This window comes from Habropoda laboriosa, unplaced genomic scaffold (assembly GCF_001263275.1).
Source record: "Habropoda laboriosa isolate 0110345459 unplaced genomic scaffold, ASM126327v1 scaffold18, whole genome shotgun sequence".
In the NCBI taxonomy this organism is placed as follows: domain Eukaryota; kingdom Metazoa; phylum Arthropoda; class Insecta; order Hymenoptera; family Apidae; genus Habropoda; species Habropoda laboriosa.
Window position 1 is genome coordinate 77,046 of NW_017100152.1, and position 17,834 is coordinate 94,879.

A 17,834-nucleotide genomic window follows, 5' to 3' on the forward strand; every position below is an offset into this window, starting at 1 on the left:
ACGGCGATTCCCGGTCCCCTGGATCCCGGAGGGGTGCGTGGCCTGAAAGACGATCACGGTCGCCGGCGTCCCGCCGTGGCCTGGGCCTCGTGTTACCTAGAGGCCTTCATTAGACTGACACTGATGGCGAATCGCCGCCACGAATCACGTAATCCCGCCGGTGCCCTCTTTCATTTCGCAGATCTCCCCTCCCCGCCCCTCCCACCCATCCCCGTTCACCGTGATAATTCCACCAGAGGCCCCGTTTCACTTGAGGCGCAGCCTTTAATGAAAGGGTTCTTACGGGAGACGAGAAACGAGACAGCGTACTCGACGATTCTACTCTTCCTCTTCGTTTCTCTCCCTCTCTCTCTCTCTCTCTTTCTGCGTTTTACATTGTCTCTCCGTCTTCCTGGCCGTGGCTTGCTGCACGAAAAAAGCCAGTTCGTTCGTTTCCTGGGCGCCACGAGGTGGAAAGTGGCAGGCCACTTGCTCGTAGACGCGCTTCGAGAACGTACTTCGATGGAGATGGGGGATTGGAGGAGGATTGACGGATTGGACTGGCCCAGTTTGTTCGCTTCGAGGACCATTATGTACAGGGTGTAACATAATATGTGGGCATAATTTTTGGGGATGGATTCAGCATGCAAAAATAGTAGAGAAACTCTTATCTGACTGTATCTGAGTTACAGCATTTGCTACATTTCCGTAACTTTTTTAACATATTGAGCTCTTCGTTTCATTGTTTATATGCAATTTTGGGGTTGTAGCTATCTTGTTTGTATTATTTCTGTATGCTGAATCCATCACTAAAGTTATATCCACATATTTTGGTACACCCTGTATATCTTGGATTTGGAAATTAGAAACTCGGGGGATTTTTAGTGCAGGTACTTAATTTTTTATCATCGATTTTTGTGTCAATACAGTATTTTGAATATTTCAGTGATTCGTGTACCTAGTGATCGTTGTTGTCACTAGAGGTGTTTCGTTTTATAATTATAGTTGCACAAATGCATATTTTATTATTTTTACAAACATATTCGAAAATGACTAATCGAAGGTGAAAGACGTCAAATTGGACGTTAAAACGGGGCGAAGATGATTTTTTCAAGCTCGTTTTCTACATTGATCCGCATCACCTGGCCAATTTAAGTTCGATTAGAGGTGTTCGGGGTCGGTAACGCAGCTGCGGGAATAAAAGCGGCGTTAATCGCGCCTCGCCCTGTCGTGATAACCAGCTCACCGTGTCATTTTCGTTCGTCACACCTTGTGTTCGGCTTTTCTTGCTGAATCACATCCAGGTATTCTGACTCTTTTGCCGCCTACGATGCACAACATCTTACTTCACACACCTGGTCGTCGATCTTTGAATTCGTGATCAAAGGTTTACGAAGGAATGAAGAGAGAGAGAGAGAGAAAAGAAAAAATAATCCATCATCCTTTCATATTTCCATGAATGAAAAAGTGTTTCAAGAGATTGCAGTTTACCTGGAAACGAAGTTTTAATGAACGAAGAAAAGATAGAAGTAGAAGATCGTTTAGAAAAATTAATTATTCAGCGACTTAGAGAAATGATTCATGAGTATCGAGTTGAACTCATAAATATGCATCACCGCGAGAACTTGATTCCTGAGATGCCGCAGAATCCTAGGAGTCGGTACAGAAGCGTTGAAAAAGAGAGGAACAGGCGAAGGTGACGAAAATCGCCCTGCTATGAAAGTTTAAATTCAGAACAGAAAAAATGAAGTGGAGTGAGGGTGAGAATTTCGCTATTTTCCTTTTTCGTGGTGTACGACATAACTTTTCAACCATCCTTTATCTCAGAAAATTGCAATCTTTAATTTTTTGTAATCATAAAGGTGCAATTGCAACTTTAAAGTTCCTCAATGTGGACATAGAAGAACAGTATTGGACGAAAGGTTAAGAAACTCAGGTGAGTCCTAAACAATCAAAACACAGTGTCTGAAACGTACATAAGGTGGAGGAACGAGAAAAAAAGAAAGGAAAGGGAAAAAAAGGGGGAACGGAGGAGAACGCGGGGTTCGCCTATATGCTAATAGCGGCGCTCTGATTGGGGACGATAAACAAAGCAATTATACGAAAAGGGCGGTATCCCGTAGGTACTGGGGCCGTGGGGGACGTTGTTACGATTCCAGAAAGGCACACGTGCCAGGTACGCGACCACAGACAAGGACAAAGTGGCTGGAATAAAAGCATTTTGAATTAATCGGCTCATACTGACTTCTGGCTAATGACTCGGTTCAAATGATAGGACGCAAGATTGATTATTTTATTATTGGTTGGATTAACAATGCTATTGTCACATGAAACGTAGTCACCATTTATAGTGCCAATTTGGTATACACAGGGTGGATTTAGAATATCTTTGGAATGGTATAAAAAAAATGACTCATTTTCTATTAATACACTAAATTCCCTTCTTTCTATTTACTCACAAACAATTCCATATTTGAATATTGTGTCAAATGCTTAACTCATTACTTTTTTATTTACGAAGCAATTTTTGCGAAACTTTCAGAAATTGTAAAATAGGATGCATCTTAGGTATTATTGAAAAAAACTTACGTTCTTTAATAATTATCATAACTTTTTTACTTAAAAAATAAATTTTTACGAAATTTTTAGAAATTGTAAAATAGGATGTATTTTAGGCAATTATTAAAAAAAATTGGTTTTTAATAATTATCATAAAATTTTATTTAAAAATCAATTTTACCAAAGTTTCTAGTACTTTTTTAAAGTATGATATTGCGTGAAAGATTTTTCTCTATGAAGAGGAACCATACAAAATTTACATATATATCTTGATTCGCTTCGAAGACGAAGACTATTCGAATCACCAAAATGCAATGCAACGTGTCGAATTTTCTCTGAGACTAAGCTGTTTTTATTTCGGGTTCGTGCATTTATACAGTCTTTCATAGCTTGACCTGTACGGTTTCCACCAATGGGATTGATCTCTTCGGTGTGGATGAGACGAAAACGGTTAATACATTGACTATTGATGTAAACACTTAAATGGACAAAGTAGATACAATGTATCAAAGTAATTGACATCTAAAGACAACGTGTAGAAAACACGGGTTTGTCTCGTGATCCGTCCGTAACAGACGGGGCGCGCAGCACGAGAAAACTCGTGAGCGGTCCTTAATGTGTTTCATGAAGAATCCAGAATGGAAGAGATCAGTTTTGGGGCACTTTGGTGGGTTTCCAATGGAAGAAAGTTTCGAAACATTGAAAATTTAGCGTTTACTGTTTAAAAATATGGCAAGTTAACGGAGAAAGAGATAGGGGTAGCGAGAAAGGGCACGAGCAACGAACAGATGAAGAATATCCGGCCGGTAGCGTGCGCCGCGTTAGGAGAAAACGAAGGAGGAACGAGTTGACATCAGCGGTGGCGCCATTAGAAATTCGCAACATGTGTTTCAATGTAGCGACAGAGCGGCGCATGCATCAGCTCGCGCTGCCCGGGACCTCTCATGCAATATGAATGACTCCCGGTACACTCTGTAATTACCAGCGCATTTCATTAGGGCCATTAAATGATTCGTGGCATGAATACATTTCTGCTAATGCTGATTGGCGTGTTGTTGTCCCATACCGTTTTACTCCCTCTTTGCCCGAATTTTCGTGTATTTCATCTTGTTAACATTTTGGTAACACTATAAACGTGTGAATTTTTCGCATTACTTTTACAATAAATTACAAATTGTGCAAGTAGAATTTTTTATTATCATTCTTTGGAAGCGAACAGAATTTGAAGATGTTGGAACTAGTGTATCGTAATTATTGCACTGATATAAATAAATATTCTAACAAATTACTAACATTATTCGTTACAATAGAATAGTATAAAAATTGCAAGTTATTTAACGGTGGAAACAAATTGGAAATGTTATAAGCTAAAGTCCCAGGCTACATTCGAACTATTTCATACTTTATTATAATTTAAAAGTTTGAAGGGTAAGGGCTGTCTGTGAAAGGTTCGACATCGAATACGAAGATTTATGTCGACCGGTTACGGTTACTCGCCGGTCTGAACGATTCTCGATATTCGTCGGGCGTCTCGGTAGCCGGGCAAGGGGTTAAAAGGTGTCATTAATATCAATCGAGGGGCCACGATTGATCCGTAGGCAAGGCAGAGCCAGGCTTGATCCCGCGGAACGATTTATAGATCTCATCGTGCCGGCCAGGTTGGTTAAAAATGCCGACTGGCGACCCCTGTCGTTGGGTCTATATTTCTTGGGAATTCCCCTTTCCGTAGATGCCTGCCACGTGCCGCGGTGCATGCTCAGCTGATTTCATCGTTCTGCTTTCCCGCAATTCACTGACCAGTGGAAAGCTCCATTAGAGGTGATTCTTGTGGGAAAATTTTTGTCAGATAATCTAGTGATTCATTGCAAATAGAATTTTTCATTTCTTGTACCGATATACGTAGATAGGCTATTTGAATTTGCTTCTAAATGAACGTATGCAGCTCTTTTCAGAATCTAATTTGGTCGTTGTTAATGGTAGAAATTCTATCAAGTGTATCAATGAATAGAAAACAAAATAAAAACGCGCGTTGCTACATCTAAGGATTCGTTGGAAATGGAATTTTTCCAATTTTTCGTTAGTTATACCAACACTATTTTTTTTCTGTGATGAAATACAGATAGTATGGTTTGTTAAATTCACTGCAAATGCAATTTTTTCAATTTTTAACTAGTAGTACTGATACTATTTTTTTTTTCCTGATAAAATATAGATAGACTACTTTAGATAGCACGGTTTAGTTTGCTACTAAGTTGGTCAATTCTAATGGTAAATGTTCTATCAAGTCTAAATACTCCTCATTACATCCAACAGAGTTCGACTTGGATCATTTTCTCAGACTTAATAGCATATTTCTAGGTATGAAAGAAACGAAGTAGTTTTGGTAATGGTCACACAATCCAGCCTACGCGGTTTCATGGTCCATTTGCGACTTAATGGACGACGATAAAGCGCGAACGAAGCTCCATAAATGCAGTCAGTCCTTTGACCTAGAAACGGAATGGCTGCAGGTAGGACCAGCCCCCTGAGGCTCACCCCTTCTTCCTCTAATAATAAAAAAAGCATTTTCCTAGTAACCTCTCTTAATTACACACTCCTTTATGCATTCACACTCATTCGCTGATCTCTCATTCTGTAACTTATACTTGAAACGTCAAGATTGCTCAGCAGAGTTCACTCTAACACCCTCAAGCAGAAAATTAAAGGAATCACTGATGAAAGAGGCGAGTAAACGATCAAAGAATCGGAAGAATCGTGAATAGAAGAGTGGAAAATGATAAGCCTCGGCCGCTTTATAACACTGGCGTAAACCAGATCGATTTTCAAGGGACGAGAGCCATTTCAGAAGTTTACGATTAGAGAACAATTGACTGGCAGAGTTAACCTGCGAGGAGGGTTGCGGTGAACCTTCTCGGTGGCAGACTTTATCGATCTCCCGGTGGCCTGAAACGACCACCCTGGTACCTTCTTCTTCCTTCTACTGCTCGAACGATAAACCAACCAGGGCGTGTTCCTTCTATCCCTCTTCTTGCTCTCTTACCTTCCTTACTTTCCCTCGCTTTTAATGATTAATCGTCGTTGCTGATCGGGAATCGTGGCCAATCCTCGTTCTAAGACCACTTTACCTTGTAGTTAGTAAATTCGCAGAATTCTTGGAAAATTATCCTCGGATACACACTATCCAATGCAAATTACGTCTGTAATAGTCACACTAACATTGTGCAATCTCTTTGATTAATGCGTCAAGCTGTGTCGAAGCAATTTGCATTTTGGAGAAATGAACGTTGACATTGTTTGGGAAAATGAACAGTGTTCTGTAGTAAATGTAACTCGAGGTAAAAATGTACTTTCGGTGTTTTTTTGAATCGTTTTTAAAGAGGCGAATAGTCGAGAAGCTAGTTGAAACATGTAACGAAACGTTCCGTGATAAATCAACAGTCGGCGCACACGCGTCCCGTGTGCAATTACACTGCTCCGAAATTACACGATACGATCGGTCGCTGAATAAGTGGGACGACCGAGATTCCACGAAAATTCTGATAAGCGAACCGAACTGAGCAATTAAATCGTATTGGTCGAAAGAGAGGCAGAGCACAAGATTCCAAGAACTTGTTCTCTGTTTTGCTGTTTCACTTCACAGAAGATGGGTGGATTCGTCCAAAATATGGCCGTGCTTCGATTAAAAAACTAACGTCTACAGCGATTGGTCAGCCTTTCGTGCCTTGTATCACTTATAATAAAGCAACCACACGGTACTCGGTACTTAAATGTAAATACTTTCCTCGGCAGCAAGTGTTTCGCGAGTCTTTTCTCGAGAATCTTTTGCATAGTCCTCTTATTCCTTCTGCTTTCGAAGTCTTGCGAATTTTGGAGAATTTTTTTTTCCAAAATGGCCGATTGGTGCTTGAAAAATTTTAAATACATTGTTTAATATTTCTTTGAAAACAAGTGTTTTGTAATTGCACACTTTTTTACTTTCGATGTTTCGAAGAATTCCAACAGAATTTTGTACAGAATGTGAGTGATTCATCATGAACAAATTTTTTAAGATACGAACGGGAGAGAAATGGATGGGATTGTACTTGTGCGTAAAGGTGAGTTTTCATGTTGGGAAATAAGCGGGACGGAAAGAGTCGAGATAAAGGAGAAGTCGGCCGAAGCAGGCCTCGCAGAAGCGTCCAGGAAAATCGATACATCGGGAGGAGGTACGATTACGCGAGTGACTCAGGCGGTTTCCGGTGGACGCCATGATGGATTTAAGTACTTCCGGCCGGAGGCGCGTGCGCCAGCCTGTCCTGGCTGGAATTATCAAAGCTGCTCTCTACACGCGGAGATCGAGTCCCACGTCGATGTCGACGTACGACTAGTGACAGAGCAAAACCTTATTTAGCCCATTTAGGTATCCTATGTATTAGGAGTGTTACGAAAATCCAAATATTCCGCGTATTCGAATATTCGAATATTCAGTAGAATTCAAATTCCAGCTTCGAATATTCGAAACATTCGGCACAACTCGAAATTCAAACACTTCGAATTATCCGAATTCTTCGAATTATTTGAAATTATTCGAATTTATTCCGAGATGAGACTTAATTTTGTTCTTTATAATTAAACCCCATTCGCTGTAAGCTTCAAGGACTAGAATGTCAATTTACTAATATTATATAAATGTTAATTCTACTTGAAAATGAGCTCGGCTTAAATTGAAAAAGCTACAATTATTCAGTGAGGAGGAACGATCGATTTTCCGATGTACAAACAAGAACTGGCGTGTTCTTGGAAGAGACGCCCGGAAAGTCCGCAATCGGCGCGTAGTTAAAGAAACATCGCGACCACCGCGCTGAATTCGGTCGATAACAGTCGATATCGGCCGCGAAGGGATCAATCAACCGACTCGTAAAACGGCCACATTGAATTCTCGTCCAGTTGCATGGCAATCGTTTGAAATAAATTGAGGCAACGCTTTCAGAGCTCGTCATTATGCAGATTTCCTCTCTTTCTATGCCTCATCCTTCCCTGTTATTCATTTTCCAATATCACGGTTATCGTGAATCGTGGTCGAATAATTCCAAGTTCGTTCGAAGAAAATATTCAAGGTTTTGGGGATGAATTATTTTCCATTTACGTGCTCAACAAAATTTGGGAAGACTTCGATCATGAATATTAACGGAGTGATGTAAAAGAAAATTCTTAAGGTGAACGAAATTGCCATTAACTGAACAGTTCTAAATACGTTTTCCCTTTCGGAGAGATTTACCGAAGGCAGAATTTTGATTTATTATTTCCCACTTGATGATAAGGAAAATGGGGGTTGCTTTACTCTGTACTTCTACCATTTGCATCTGACTGAAGAAGTAGCAGTAAGAAATACTAATTAAAATCAGCCTCGAAGTATGTAATCGCGTTTCTGTTGGCCATTCATAGCTCGAGACAGGTGATGGCGAAGAGCACCGGCTGAAATTACTTCAGGGTGGTCTGCAGAGGGACGCGATGATACTTTATACTTTTCTTACTTACGCTCACCTATACTAATTTCATACGAATGACGCGTAAATAGAATTTTACTATACAAGTATCACGAAAATAGAAAAAATCGTGATTTCAAGTTTTTTCTTAGGAAAACAGAAGGATTTTCACTATCTCAGTAGGAGCAGCTTCATTCTGGAAGCTATACAGGGTTCGTGGAGGATTCACGGGGCGCGTTATCGCGCCGCGCCGCGTCACCTCTAGGCTCGTGAATCTCAACCATGGACTGTTCCAAGCGGATTCCAGCGGGCGGACCGCTCATTAGCATCATAATAACGAGCCCCTATGTCTTTGGGTCCGTATTTACGATGCCGTGTCGCGCAGTTGATGCGTATTGGTGGCGCGTATATATCCGGCGCGCTGCCAAGGTGTAAGGTAACATCGCGCTCCTCGATTTCGGACCACCCTGACGCCTTCAACTTCACTTATCCACCGATCTTTAACCCTTTTAATTAAAAGACCGCATACTAAACGATTATCGAAAAATCGTGAAGAAAATTTGAAGATGTTAGGTATCGGTGAAATTTCTTCGCGAGTAAAGCTCGGGGATGAAGAAGAGTTGGGGGATGATTTTTTAAAAGAGTAGAAATTTTGCTGAAAAAACGTCCTCTGGTAAAGATAAAGTTTTCTGAAGATGTATTAGTAAATCGCGGGGGAAGAGTTAACTTTCCATCACAGGGGATGATTTTATAGAGGAGCGCGAAATATTTCTCTAACAGTAATCGACGAACTTTTTTAAACTTTTCATGGAGAATTGATTAAAAAAATTGTAGCAGAAAAAGTCTCAGAAATTCGAAATAACGTGGAATAGACGAGCGATAATGTCCTGTGGGTACCATACTTATGAAATAAAACTACAGGCCCGGAAACACGCGATAAAACGCGGTATGGTGCGGTATTAGTCGGGGCGTAATCCGCGAACGAGCCCTTAAAAGTACCTGCGTTACTGTGACGCGTTTCTTCTCTCTATCACAAGCAGCGGATCATGCCTTTCACATTGGATTTCGCGCTTTGGGAAGATTTGCGAATTAGCCGGCTCGCCTCGTTATTTACTGTGAAACCGAACACCGGACAGTGTATTCGACATCGGATACCATAAGTGGATTAGCTGTAGATCCGCGCGTTCATGCTGCGATCCACCGCGAAAGGTTTCCAGTGTCTTAGAACCCTGAAACGTGTTTCTTGCCTGCTTTCTCGCCTCTCGATTTTTCAATACGATCCTCCTTCCCCTTCTATCTTCCCCCATTCGACCAATATTTCTAGATAAATTGCCAAAAAATCCTGCGTTGCATAAATTGAAAATTCACAGTTGGTTATATTTGATCAATTGGTGAAAAAATCCTGCGTTTCATGAATTGCAAATTCAAATGTAATGAAGAAACCATTTCTCTTCGTTGTTCATTAAGGAAAGAGCATGGTAAATTGAAAATTTGTCACTATCGCTGAAGAAATGAAAAGAATGGTTATTTTGGTGAATTGAAACGTTAATTATAAAACGTCGCCACGCAGGATATCAGCGAACAAAGTAATGAATACGTCGTAAACGTTACCAGGTAGGCATGTTCCGTGACGCGTCTAGAAATCGTACATACATACAAGAGCAAAAAAGAAGGGAGAAATATTATTCATCGGAGGCACATTAATTAATGAAATTTTGAATTTGAGTGGTATCACGGTTTGCAGACTTCCGGCTTCGCTCGCTAATTGCGGCCTGATTTAGCTCCGCGATAACTCGCAACCCCCCTAGCTAGACCCACCCCACCAACCACCACGAATAGCCGGCGACGTTGCTTGCCTTGGAATAAGGATATCTCGAATGCTCGACACGATACCTTCGATTCAACCCTACTCACGATCTTCAACACATTAGCTTCTGTAAAAATTCAATTATCACTTTTACATAATTTTTCATAATTTTTCCACTTAATAAGCACAATATTCAAGTGTTGTATGTTATATAAAAAATGTAAAGAGTAGAATTTTTTGAGGGGATTTTAATTTTTTTGGTGATCGAAGCGAGATGTGGCGTGACGTTGAAACGAGTGATTTCAACGCTCGCATAAGTGGTGTTCTTTTAGTACCAGATTCGTTTTCATTACTATAGAATTTCTTTTACCCGTAAAGTTATATCTTTTTGGTCTATAAATTTGAAAGTTAGTTCAATTAGGTAGTTCAACGGTTAGAGCGATGAAATTTTCACGAATTTTAAGGTGGAACAGTGTGTAAAATGTATGATTTACAACGATGGTAATGTTCCTAGGATTGACCCGTTCAGAATCGTGTCTCTATTCCGTTCGTGACGCATCAGCGAGCGTTCAGACCGTTTTTCGCGGGCCTGCTAACGAGCGCGCAAGATATTATCGTAATCAGACGCAAAAACGGTAATTTAGAAGTTCGTTAGAAATCGCGGCCCGCGTGAAACGGGCAGCTGCTCAATAGAGTGGCACTTATGCGTGCTAAACAGCGAAACATCTGCATAGAAACACATTTTACCGACACTTGGACATCTAGATACGAATTTGCATCGCGAAATATGGAGCTCGAATGAATTAGGTGAACTTTCCAAGCAAGAAAATTTCATTTGATATAAAACCGATGACTTTTGGATGGTATTACTTCAACATTAAAATTCTGATTTTATTGTCCTACTGACGTGGGCTGTATTCATTCAGAAAATTATGATTTCCCTCAGATATGTAAATTCCAGACAAAACTATGACTTGGACTGAGAGGAATTTCCAGCCGGCTTTTAATTATGTTACGCACCCTTGTCGTTTGCTGATTAATACACACCTAATTCTGTTATCTGACGAGCCTCTGGAAATTCCTCGTTCGGGCATAATGCACGGTTTATCAGGAATGACAGAGTGGGAAAAGAAAATTGCCGCCACGAAGCTCCGGCCTGGGGGCTAATTTGAATTCGGCAGCCGGCTCGACTCACGTGTATGAGCGAGCACGCGAACTCTCAAAGAAGGCAAAAAGTACCGGCCTCGTGGTACTACGAAACTAATTAAATTACAAATTTCATTTGAACTGTGTAATCGAATCAAGCTGCACGCGGCTCGTTCACCCTGTACAACGATCTTCCTCCTTATTTTTTTCCTATTTTTTTTTTATTCTCGTTGTATTCTCTCGTTGTTCCTTTCCGTTCCGTTCGAATGGAGAAGCTTCATCGTTCCATTCGACGATTCCGCGAATCGATTCGTTCGATCGACAGAAATTGATGGTTCTTTGGAGGTTCTTGTTGCACTTGAAAGAAATATTCTTTGGTAGCCGAGAAACATTGGAAATGAAGTAGGGTGGCTGTTCCTTGTATACTTCGTTTTGTTTCTTGCAAGCGAAGATTGAAAGTACGATCACGCGTCTAATAAGGAACTGAAAAATTAGGAAATGATCACCACTTCGAACGCTCGCTTCTTTCCCTTTAATTCAACTTTCTGAACTTTGATCACAGTATCAAATGCCAGATCATTTCGGTTATTATCCGCTATCATACGGGGCGTATCACGATTCCGTAGAAATTGTCATGAATGCGAAGCGCGTACGTGTCGAATGTTAATAAACGAAACGCTGTGCTGGTCCGATCGCTTTAATTTCTTAGTTCAAATAACGACGCTTCCGTTTATTATTGCAAGCTGCCACGGTGTATTATTTCCGAGCGAGAAAGCGCGCGGTAAGCAAAGGAAGATGCGCCGCCGATAAAATCTGTAATTGCGAAGCGGCTATTAGCCGATGCCTCGACTCGCTTGTTGGATCTACCTCTCTTTCTCGCTCACTCTCTCTCTCTCTCACGCGCATTGAAAAAGTCCGCTTGAACGCTGTTACACGTGTATGCACGCTCTCTTTTCACATTGGATCGCGACGCGCGTTGAAAAAGTCCGCTTGAACGCTGTTACACGTGTATGCACGCTCTCTTTTCACATTGGATCGCGTACGCGTGCGATCGTGGACATTACGCGACATTACGCCGCGCTCTATCATTAGGCGATCGAGTTTCGTGTAGTCGACACGCGTTTCCAACCTAATTAATTGCCATCGATTGTTTCGTGGCTAAGATCGATCATTTTTCATTTCCTTCCTTCCGCGGCCGTAAATCGTCGAGAGTGATGAATTTCGTACGATCTCTAAGAACATTGCGACTGAAAGAGAGAGAGAGGAAGAGGCGCTGAGTAGGGAGGGAACCGTGAAAACACGAAATTCTGCGAACGGACGTTCTCGAAACGGGACGGAATAATTGCGCAGGCGGGAAGGGAGCGCGCGGCGCAAGACGGATTAATCGAAATTTAATGGCGGCGGCATTGAGCGGGAGCGAAGTCACGGTCATTGCCTTGGCCGGTTCGTTTGCTAATTAAATTCGATAAAATCAGGCGAATGACGTAGGTCGCCGTTTGATCGCGAAACGGTCCGGATGATCGAGGACAGACAGACGGCCTGTGGGACACACGAGGGTTGTTGCCGGGAGGGATACCAGCTTTCGCCTCGATGGGGAACAGCTTGCGTTTCTCCTGTAATTATTATAATACGACCAGTTAGCGGCCTCTACGACGAGGAAATGTCTCTCTTGAGGCGTGACTCTTCGTTTTCGGGGGGGCGATGCGCCGCGCTTAGTCCTTTGGGAAACGGATCAGCGAATTCGAGTTAATCAGAGGAATACTTGGAAATTGTGAGCAAATAATTCGGAACCCCCGAAACTGGCCAATTTTGACTTGGAGATTTAGAGAAACTTGAACATGTCCAATTACAATTATTCTAAGCCTGCGCTGAATTGAAATTGTAATATTTCGGTACTATCTATGAACTAATTAAAGAATTCAGGGTATTCAACTAGGAAATAAAAATTCTAAGAAATTTAGGGTGATCGAACTTGACTTACTTTAAAATCGAATATAAATCTATAATGTACAGGTAGTTGATAGAAAATTTTGATACTTGAGTACTGTGTATGCGGTAATTAAAAACTGTATAATAATCGAATTTTATTTATATTAAAATCGAAAGGTGGAGTTTTCAAATGTACACCGCCTAATCTAGAATATATAGTTAAAAAGTAAGAAGTCTGCTCATGGAGATTTCTGCAATTTCCGGTGGGGATTGTTGTAAGGGGAGGGGTTTGTTGGTCTGTCGGCGGAACGACAAGCACAAATCATCAGGGGCGATCATGAAGTCGTGGAGCACGGAACATGGAAACACGGGGACCGATACAAATGAGCCGGGATAATGTATTCCCACCTTCCGTATTTTGTCAGGCTCGTTTGCGAGCCAGGACGTTTCGGTTAGCTGAAAAATTATGGCGATCCATTCTAGTTAGAACCGCGAGCAGGGGAACGCTGTTTCATCGGATTCCCGCAGGCATGGCGGACCATCAATGATCCATGACTCCCCTTACTCGCGCGCTCTAAATGATTTTCTTCGTTACCAGCTGCCTCGAATCTCTATTTAGAAAATGAAACGTAGGCAGTCTTCCTTAAACCTTCGAATTTGTACATTTTCAATCTTCAATTTTCGGGAAAGAATGTTAAGAATTGAAAAAATATTTCGAGAAAGTGGAATACGAACAATTCGACAGCGAAGAGGATCGCAAGCGAACCAGACAAGCAAAGTACATTACCCCTGGGCTCGATCGAGCGGCGAACAAACGAGTGTTTGCTCAGTTTTTCGAGTGTTGGCACATCGTTACCGAATGGACCAACTCACAGAGATTCATTCCATCTGGAATACTTGGAAGAAGTATTAAAAAAGCTTCTCTGGAAGAACCTCGAATGCTGTTAATCGATCGTACATGGCATTACTTTGTGAAACAATTTCACAGAGCCTCGAAATAAAAGTTAAAACGAATGCTAAAAACATTCTTCAACATCACAACCAGGTAGCAGAATGTTCTTCCAAAATCTCTCGTCCACCGATATAACGAATTATCCTCACCAGAGGCAGGAAACAAAGACTAAAACGAACGCTGAAGAAGTTCTTACACTGTGTTTTCGCAATCTGCAAAATAAAAATAGAAGAGAAAAATGTAAAAAAAAATAGGATCTAGGAAAGAGTCAGAAAAAAGGGCGCGGCGTAGAGCGTCGCGGGCTAATGGCGGCACAGATTAATCTTGGCCTGTGGTGTTTAATGCCGTGGCCTAACGATGCCCAGCCCCGTTTACCCGGACGGGCCGAAAAATTTAATTCGGTTATGAAACTCATTAGGTAATGTAGAAAAGGCGCACGAGCAGCCCAGGCCGGGAGAAGCACGGTGATAAATGACGATGTCGTGTCGCCGGGCAGTATATGCCCTCGCCAACGACAGCTGCCCTCGGACACCGTGCTATGGCCGCTTAGATAGAGACGACGGAATGCATTAATACAATTTGCCCCCGTATCTACAGCTGTACGCGCTAATTATAATGTGATTTGCCTTTCGAAGCGAGCTCGATTCGCCTCCCACGAATTTTCGTATTTCGTTTTCACTTTTGCTCTTGTTTGGACACCTCTTGGTCAGGATCTTGATTCCAGGAAAGAGTTCAGGGCTTCCAAGGCCACTATCGTGTGTTTTAGATTGAGATGGGAGATAGTAGTAGTTGTGGTACTATTAGATTGTAAACTTTTCGACGAGAATTTTTTTAGGAATATTTCTTTGTGGAGGAAGTATTAGAGGAAATTTGGTGGATTTTTGTATGTTTGTTTAGTCATATGTGGGGCAACGGAAGCAATTTTTTATTGCTGCTCTTCGAACGAGAGTAATCTTCTCAATTTTTAATATTTTTCAAAAATTCTCTCACACTCTTAATTTGCAAATTTGATATTATCAATCAGTGTCAAGAAACGTGAATTTTTATTATCCCATGATACAAAGGGACCACCTTAAAGCTCGATAGATTTTATGATTTATTTCCTTCATATTTAAGTTGAGTCGTTGCCAGTTAAATATTCCTCATTTAACGAGCGAACCGAGAGAGGAGGGTATCTCGGTAGATTCATCGCGTTGCTCTGCGCATAATCAGCTTTTTACAAAGTAATTCCCCGTCGTACCGATTACCATAAAGTCCGCGGTGGATTTAGAGGCTGAACGAACAGCACGGTGTTCTAAAATATTTTTAAAACATCCTGACACCGCGTTATTCATCGCAGTTCACTATCAGTTTTACCTTACGACACGTAAGTCACTCGCTGGCCTACTTCGCGACCGGTGCTAGTACATTTATTATTACCAGCAGCTTCTAAAGCTCGGTTAAAAAGCTCGTTCGCCTCGGAGAACGTCCCTTCGAGTTTCTACGAGGGAGGTGGAATTCTTGAAACAGCCAACACAAGCGTACAGTAAGGTAGGTGATAGTGTATCGTATGTAGGTACGTGGAGGAGATTTAGTCGAGAGAAAGAAATGTGCATTGTAGGCCACGCGATAACCGATGACGACGACTACGTCCACGATGATGATAGACGGCTGCGTTTGTGTGCGCCGCGCTTCCGGCCCGAGATTGCGGCTGAAATCACCTTGACACGAGTCCATCGGCATTAAGAGCCGCTTTCCTGCGATTTCGCGTAGGGTCGTCCTCGTCTGCGCCAGCGCTTTCGTGGAAATTTCGCCGTTTCTTCCCGGGAGGTTGAATTTCTAATAAGTAAGTGCGGGGAAGAGGGTTTCGTGAAAAGAAGAGTTGAGAATTTGTTCGTGCTCGGGTAGATTTCGAAGCTTTTCTCTGGGAAAATTAAACGTTGCACGGAGATTTTTGGAATCTTTGGATTTTCGCATCGTTGAACCTTAGGATCTGTGTAGACCTTTGGATCTATAGATCTTTGCATCTTTGAACTTTTGGAATATTTAAATGTTTCAAATTTTTGTGAACGCTCCGTGAAATGTGCCGCACGATAAGACAGAAAGTTCGAACGGAAGAGAGAAAGAGAGGGGGAACGGTGCAACGCGATTCACGGTTCGCGGATAATTCGCTGTTAGCGAGCTAATTAACAATAGATACAAATTGGCACGTTAGTCGCGTTTATGACACACGCGCATGCCGTGCCGCGTGCACATTTCCTCCCGCGACGTGTAATCATTCGTAATTGCGCCTGGTACGTGGTCCTGTTGTCGGCCTATCACCGTCGTTACCATGGCGAATGTCAATCCTCTGTGTCATCGAATGGAATTTTACCTACTAATTATTCCCTCCACAATTAGAACACTCGAAACACACAAAATTCTACAATATAACTTGCTTTATCTAAATACTATCTTCGTTTGCTCTAAAATCGATCGATAATTGAATTATATTAAAAATACTTCGCACACAATCAAACTGAAGTTGCAATAGAAAACAAAACAAATCAGTGCTCTTCTGCAGAGTGAAAATAATTAGTTTCTAGATTACGTTGTACAACTTTCAAGTACAATATCAAAAGATTTCCTTTGCCTCGGAATAGTAGAATTCACACCCCCGAAATATGTATGCACAAAGGGCGGCGGAACAGAGCGAAAGGAGCGCGCGCGCGCGCACTCACTGACGATCTGATATCGCAAGAGCCAGACGCCGACAGTTTTTATCGCGGCGACGAGCAGCGAGCAGCAGCAGCAAGGAAGAGAGTAGTTTCGCAAGCGCTCTTTAGTGCTCGACGCCACGATACACCACCTCTCTCCCTCTCTCTATCTCTCTCTCTCTTTCTTTCTCTCTATGTACAGTGATCGTATAAAGTAATCCGTCAGACAGAAGTGGGGTGATAATGCATGAGTGCGGTTGCCCCGCCCTATCCCTGTAACCGCGATAAAATCTCTCATTACGCAACGAAACGGACCCTCTGCCCGGCTGCACTGTTATCCTTAGACAGGAACTCTAATAAACCATACGTATGTGGAAATTTATATTTTCGTTTCGGGGTGACGTTGGTGTCGCGAGTACCACCCCTTACATTCGGGTGAAACTTTCGATACCTCTGTGCAGGAGAAGGACGGGAGTTTGAACTTTCAAGTTTCTCAGAGTCTTAGTGCCTTTTAAGAAATGTCTAAGAAAATTCTGAAAACCCTCTGCATTAAAAATTGATAACATGAAATATGCAAATATAAGGAGAATTTATAGAAATGAAGCTACGATAGGAAATGGCTAACAATCTGTTAAGATAGAATCTTGAGAGAAGCACGTAATGTAGAGATTTTGCAGTAGAATATGAGATCGTCTAAGGAGCATATTCACATCAAGCACAATTTGAATACATTTGAAGTTCGATTTAATTGCCCTACCAGTACCTTTCCATTACACCACCTCACAGTTAGACCTGTATCAAAACCCTGAGTATCTCACGCTGCTTCCCTCATTCTTGATCATTATACCTCTACAACGAAAGAAGTAGCTTCGCCGAATACGTATAGCTTGATACTCCACGATACTTCACTCACGATTGAGCAATCTTTCCTCAAAATCGTAAATAGCCCCGATAATTAATAAGATGACGATAATTGATTCTGAGGAAAGGTCGTTTAGATTTCTGGTAGCTGATTATGTGGCCAGTGCAGCGCGGTGGTCTTTGACGATTCACGCGAATCAAGGCGAGCTCGTTGTTCGGGGAAATAATTAGGCCGCGATCCCGATTTTTTCGCGCGCGCGTTACCGGAGCGAAAATCGCGGCGTGGCCACGGTGAGGAGGAGGTAGAAAAAGAAAGGAAAGGGAAGTTTTCGTTGGTGGACGAACGGATGGAGAAGCAAAATTGGAGGAAACGAAGTTTAATTCGCGGTCTACCCTCTATCACGACGATAATAGCCGTGAAGAGAGATTATTAGCTGGTCGTAACGAGCGATCGTACATGC